Here is a 7,584-nt window from a genome sequence, read left to right on the forward strand (position 1 = left end):
AGCAGAAGGAAGTTTAAGTCTATGCATATCATTATGATGAGTTATTTCAGCTAGGAAATCACTACTGGAAAAAAAGAGACTGTGACTTTTGGTGCCAAAAATAAGCATTTATCTCTTAAAATTTTTGAAGAGAAGCCAAAGTCGTGCCACAAGACTTGGGGTAAGCACATCAGATTTCTAGGTTGAATGTGCAACCTCATTATGCAGTGTTCCTTCTGATGAAACATCTGACTTGGATGCTTTCCCTCTCGCCAGAAAACTTTTTTGACTTTTCTTCTTCAGAATAAAAGAACCTCTGTAACTCTAACTTTATTTCTTTCCCAACAATCACACTTTAAATCAATGTATTAGAGCAGTGGCTTCATTCCTGTGACTTCCTGGATCACCATTTCTCAAAGAAGACTCCCTGGATGCTAGCATCCCATTTTATTAAGTTTGTTCCTTTGGGGATGGATGAGGGGGTAGGTGAAGGAACAAAAGCTTTCTATGATCGAAGGAATAAGAAAGTACAATAAAAATAAGTCCCTTTTTAGAGAGTCAAAATACACGTTAAAAACAGTGAGAATATACAAAGGAAGTTTGTTTAAACAAGTTTCACAAACTTGTTTTTTCTTAGGATTTTTTTTTTCACAGCACCCTTATTAATATCATGTGGGGCATTTCAAAAACACAGTTTGGCAAATACTGGTATCAATCTTTTTTCTTCAACTCTTAAATATATTGCTCACCCTAACTTTCTATTTATATTTACCTTGGGTGTTTAAAACCATTCATTTCATAATCTCTAACCTCTAGTTAGTAAGCTGTCTAGTTCTCCCCAAAGAAGTAGCAAATTATCTTCTGTAGTTTATGTTTGCAAAATGCACTGTTTGAATTCATTATCACTAAATTATTTAATTTGATTCTAATTAAGTTTCTGGTGGACCATGTGGAAAACTTAGAGAGAAATTTTATTCTCTAACCTGATGAATGATAGTCATACTGGCATGATACTTCAACCAAACTAAACAAAAAATATTGCATAAATTCTCAGGATGCATTTTCCTTCTCATAGACTGAATATGTCCACTGCATAAGTGAAATACAGACCTTGGACAAGTACAGACCTTGGACAAGTTGTCTACATAAACTAGGAAAAGATCTGAAATAGCTTCAATCAGAAGAATGTTTAAGAGATCAGGTTAAGGATTCAGAAAACCTGGTATTAATTTTATACTTTTACATTTACTAATTGTGTGATGTTGGACAAATTACTCAATTCTTATGGCATTCTGAATGATGTGAAGATTAAGTGAGATAATGAATATAAAAGTCCTTAGCACATGCCTGATAATAAAGCACATTAAAATGGTAGCTACAATTTTATCTTACTAATGACATAAATTGAGAAGGAAGCTAAAATGCCCACTGAAACTGATACCACTAATGCCTAGGATGCTGGTGTTGGCCTGAAATTTATGCTGAGTATTAAAATTCCTCTTTTTGTTTTCTTTTTATTTGTTTTCCCTCATAGGCCTTTTTGGAGTTTCTTAGGTCACCTGAAATGGTCCTTTCTGATGATACATTAATGTTAGTTGTGTAAATAATCTATGAATTACTATTAAGAAACTTTTGTTTTTATTGAGCTAAATAGCCTTAATAAATCAACAATAATAGAACAGAGTGTTAAAACAAACCAAAAGCTATCAGTTATCAGATATCAGACATCTAAGAGTGGTGTAAAACAATCTATCTCATAGAACATGCAAACTCCAGGTGTCTGAGGATGATAACCAGTTAGATTTCTCGGAAACAGCTTACCCATATTGAGGGTAAAATTTGGGCATCTTACATCCTGTGAGTCTCACCTCCGCTACTCCTTCCTAAGGGAAAGAGCTGGAGGTGCTTCTTTGTTTGCTTCTAAAGAAAATACTATCAGTAGAATCATGAGGAGACCTTGAAATGGACCCCCTGAGTTTAAGGGGACACAGTAAACTGGTGCCTGAATCCTATCTGTAAAATTCAAAGACAAGAGATGGATAATTGAATGCAGACGAGTGGAAGAGGAGAAATGTCATTGAATCGCATTTCAATCTAAGAGTCTGTTGGGGCCAAGGATGGGCAAGTGTTTTCTCTGGTCCTGATGTGGACAATGAGGGAGTGAGAGCCAGTATGGGGTGGTGGGTCGAGAGGCAGTGGTTAAATCTTGTTCAAGAACAGTCTCCTAGAGAAATGAGAAACATCAGCAGAGAAGAGCTGGCAGTGGACTTTTGAATTCTAATGGAGCTGCTACAGGAGGAAATGATGAGCAGATATGAAAATCTGTGTGCCCAGATTTTCATATCTGTATGCCCAAATAAGAAAGGATTGGTCTCCAAAGAACCAACCAAACCCTGCAGGAGAGGAAGAATCAGCAATAAAAACCTGCCAGACTTAGAGTCTGAGAAAAAGAAAAGCAAACCAGATATTCTTCCCTCAAGCTCCACCCAGATCCCTTAGGCTGTTACTTTAAAATCAATATCACCTGGATTTAGACTCTAACTTCTAAAGGGAGGGTGTGTTTTGTAACTTAAAGTAACATTGGATTTTGCATTGTTTTTCAATGTGCTTAACATTGCAGGTATACAAGATGAGAAAGCTCCAGACATCTGCTGTATAGCATAGTGTCTATTGTTAACAATAAGGGATTGTTAAAAATCTGTTGCGGGGAGCCAAGATGGCCGAATAGGAACCGGTCCGGTCTCCAGCTCCCAGCCCGAGCGACACAGAAGACTGGTGATTTCTGCATTTCTGCTTGAGGTACCGGTTTCATCTCACTAGGGAGTGCCAAACAGTGGGTGCAGGACAGTCGGTGAAGCGCACTGTGTGCAAGCCGAAGCAGGGCGAGGCACTGCCTCACTCGGGAAGCGCAAGGGGTCAGGGAGTTCCCTTTCCTAGTCAAAGAAAGGGGTAACAGACGGCACCTGGAAAATCGGGTCAGTCCCACCCTCATAATGCGTTTTCCCAACGGGCCTGGAAAACGGCACACTAGGAGATTGTATCCCGCACCTGGCTCAGAGGGTCCTATGCCCATGGAGTCTCGCTGATTGCTAGCACAGCAGTCTGAGATCAAGCTGCAAGGCGGCAGCGAGGCTGGGGGAGGGGCGCCCGCCATTACCCAGGCTTGCTTAGGTAAACAAAGCAGCCAGGAAGCTCGAACTGGGTGGAGCCCACCACAGCTCAAGGAGGCCTGTCTGCCTCTGTAGGCTCCACCTCTGGGGGCAGGGCACAGACAAACAAAAAGTCAGCAGGAATCTCCAGAGACTTAAACGTCCCTGTCTGACTGACAACTTTGAAGAGAGTAGTGGTTCTCCCAGCACGCAGCTGGAGATCTGAGAACGGACAGACTGCCTCCTAAAGTGGGTCCCTCACCCCTGAGCAGCCTAACTGGGAGGCACCCCCCCAGTAGGGACAGACTGACACCTCATTCAACCGGGTACTCCTCTGAGACAAAACTTTCAGAGGAACTATCAGACAGCTGAATTTGTGGTCTCACGAAAATCCGCTGTTCTGCAGCCACCGCTGCTGACACCCAGCCAAACAGGGTCTGGAGTGGACCTCTAGTAAACTCCAACAGACCTGCAGCTGAGGGTCCTGTCTGGTAGAAGGAAAACTAACAAACAGAAAGGACATCCACACCAAAAACCCATCTGTACATCACCATCATCAAAGCCCAAAAGTAGATAAAACTGCAAAGATGGGGAAAAAACAGAGCAGAAAAACTGGAAACTCTAAAAAGCAGAGCACCTCTCCTCCTCCAAAGGAACGCAGTTCCTCACCAGCAATGGAACAAAGCTGGATGGAGGATGACTTTGACGAGCTGAGAGAAGAAAGCTTCAGACGATCAAACTACTCTGAGCTACGGGAGGAAATTCAAAACAATAGCAAAGAAGTTAAAAACTTTGAAAACAAATTAGAAGAATGGATAACTAGAATAACCAATGGAGAGAAGGGCTTAAAGGAGATGGAGGAGCTGAAAGCCAAGTTTCGAGAACTACGTGAAGATTGCAGAAGCCTCAGTAGCAGATGCGATCAACTGGAAGAAAGGGTATCGCAGATGGAAGATGAAATGAATGAAATGAAGCGAGAAGGGAAGTCTAGAGAAAAAAGAATAAAAAGAAATGAACAAAGCCTCCAAGAAATTTGGGACTACGTGAAACGACCAAACCTACGTCTGATTGGTGTACCTGAAAATGACGGGGAGAATGGAACCAAGTTGGAAAACACTCTGCAAGATATTATCCAGGAGAACTTCCCCAATCTAGCAAGGCAGGCCAACATTCAGATTCAGGAAATACAGAGAACGCCACAAAGATACTCCTCGAGAAGAGCAACTCCAAGACACATAATTGTCAGATTCACCAAAGTTGAAATGAAGGAAAAAATGTTAAGGGCAGCCAGAGAGAAAGGTGGGGTTACCCACAAAGGGAAGCCCATCAGGCTAACAGCTGATCTCTCAGCAGAAACTCTACAAGCCAGAAGAGAGTGGGGGCCGATATTCAACATTCTTAAAGAAAAGAATTTTCAACCCAGAATTTCATATCCAGCCAAACTAAGCTTCATAAGTGAAGGAGAAATAAAATACTTTACAGACAAGCAAACGCTGAGTGATTTTGTCACCACCAGGCCTGCCCTAAAAGAGCTCCTGAAGGAAGCACTAAACATGGAAAGGAACAATCGGTACCAGCCACTGCAAAAACATGCCAAATTGTAAAGACCATCGAGGCTAGGAAGAAACTGCATCAACTAATGAGCAAAATAACCAACTAACATCATAATGACAGGATCAGATTCACGCATAACAATATTAACGTTAAATGTAAATGGGCTAAATGCTCCAATTAAAAGACACAGACTGGCAAACTGGATAAGGAGTCAGGACCCATCAGTGTGCTGTATTCAGGAAACCCATCTCACGTGCAGAGACACACATAGACTCAAAATAAAGGGATGGAGGAAGATCTATCAAGCAAATGGAAAACAAAAAAAGGCAGGGGTTGCAATCCTAGTCTCTGACAAAATAGACTTTAAACCAACAAAGATCAAAAGAGACAAAGAAGGCCATTACATAATGGTAAAGGGATCAATTCAACAAGAAGAGCTAACTATCCTAAATATATATGCACCCAACACAGGAGCACCCAGATTCATAAAGCAAGTCCTGAGTGACCTACAAAGGAACTTAAACTCCCACACAATAATAATGGGAGATTTTAACACCCCACTGTCAACATTAGACAGATCATCTAGACAGAAAGTTAACAAGGATATCCAGGAATTGAACTCAGCTCTGCACAAAGTGGACCTAATAGACATCTACAGAACTCTCCACCCCAAATCAACAGAATATACATTTTTTTCAGCACCACACCACACCTATTCCAAAATTGACCACATAGTTGGAAGTAAAGCTCTCCTCAGCAAATGTAAAAGAACAGAAAGTATAACAAACTGTCTCTCAGACCACAGTGTAATCAAACTAGAACTCAGGATTAAGAAACTCACTCAAAACCACTCAACTACATGGAAACTGAACAACCTGCTCCTGAATGACTATTGGGTACATAATGAAATGAAGGCAGAAATAAAGATGTTCTTTGAAACCAACGAGAACAAAGACACAACCTACCAGAATCTCTGGGACACATTCAAAGCAGTGTGTAGAGGGAAATTTATAGCACTAAATGCCCACAAGAGAAAACAGGAAAGATCCAAAATTGACACCCTAACATCACAATTAAAAGAAATAGAAAAGCAAGAGCAAACACATTCAAAAGCTAGCAGAAGGCTAGAAATAACTAAAATCAGAGCAGAACTGAAGGAAATAGAGACACAAAAAACCCTCCAAAAAATTAATGAATCCAGGAGCTGGTTTTTTGAGAAGATCAACAAAATTGATAGACCGCTAGCAAGACTAAGAAAGAAGAAAAGAGAGAAGAATCAAATAGATGCAATAAAAAATGAAAAAGGGGATATCACCACCGATCCCACAGAAATACAATCTACCATCAGAGAATACTACAAACACCTCTATGCAAATAAACTAGAAAATCTAGAAGAAATGGATAAATTCCTCGACACATACACCCTCCCAAGACTAAACCAGGAAGAAGTTGAATCTCTGAATAGACCAATAACAGGCTCTGAAATTGTGGCAATAATCAATAGCTTACCAACCAAAAAGAGTCCAGGACCTGATGGATTCACAGCTGAATTCTACCAGAGGTACAAGGAGGAACTGGTACCATTCCTTCTGAAACTATTCCAATCGATAGAAAAAGAGGGAATCCTCCCTAACACATTTTGTGAAGCCAGCATCATCCTGATACCAAAGCCAGGCAGAGACACAACCAAAAAAGAGAATTTTAGACCAATATCCTTGATGAACATTGATGCAAAAATCCTCAATAAAATACTGGCAAACCGAATCCAGCAGCACATCAAAAAGCTTATACACCATGATCAAGTGGGCTTCATACCTGGGATGCAAGGCTGGTTCAACATACGCAAATCAATAAATGTAATCCAGCATATAAACAGAACCAAAGACAAAAACCACATGATTATCTCAATAGATGCAGAAAAGGCCTTTGACAAAATTCAACAACCCTTCATGCTAAAAACTCTCAATAAATTAGGTATTGATGGGACGTATCTCAAAATAATAAGAGCTATATACGACAAACCCACAGCCAATATCATACTGAATGGGCAAAAACTGCAAGCATTCCCTCTGAAAACTGGCACAAGACAGGGATGCCCTCTCTCACCGCTCCTATTCAACATAGTGCTGGAAGTTCTGGCCAGAGCAATCAGGCAGGAGAAGGAAATAAAGGGTATTCAATTAGGAAAAGAGGAAGTCAAACTGTCCCTGTTTGCAGATGACATGATTGTATATCTAGAAAATCCCATTGTCTCAGCCCAAAATCTCCTTAAGCTGATTAGCAACTTCAGCAAAGTCTCAGGATACAAAATCAATGTACAAAAATCACAAGCATTCTTGTACACCAATCACAGACAAACAGAGAGCCAAATCATGAGTGAACTCCCATTCACAATTGCTTCAAAGAGAATAAAATACCTAGGAATCCAACTTACAAGGGATGTGAAGGACCTCTTCAAGGAGAACTACAAACCACTGCTCAATGAAATAAAAGAGGATACAAACAAATGGAAGAACATTCCATGCTCATGGGTTGGAAGAATCAATATCGTGAAAATGGCCATACTGCCCAAAGTAATTTATAGATTCAATGCCATCCCCATCAAGCTACCAATGACTTTCTTCACAGAATTGGGAAAAACTACTTTAAAGTTCATATGGAACCAAAAAAGAGCCCGCATTGCCAAGTCAATCCTAAGCCAAAAGAACAAAGCTGGAGGCATCACGCTACCTGACTTCAAACTATACTACAAGGCTACAGTAACCAAAACAGCATGGTACTGGTACCACAACAGAGATATAGATCAATGGAACAGAACAGAGCCCTCAGAAATGATGCCGCATATCTACAACTATTTGATCTTTGACAAACCTGACAAAAACAAGAAATGGGGAAAGGATTC

This window comes from Hylobates moloch, unplaced genomic scaffold (assembly GCF_009828535.3).
Source record: "Hylobates moloch isolate HMO894 unplaced genomic scaffold, HMol_V3 SCAFFOLD_4, whole genome shotgun sequence".
Taxonomy (NCBI): Eukaryota; Metazoa; Chordata; class Mammalia; order Primates; family Hylobatidae; genus Hylobates; species Hylobates moloch.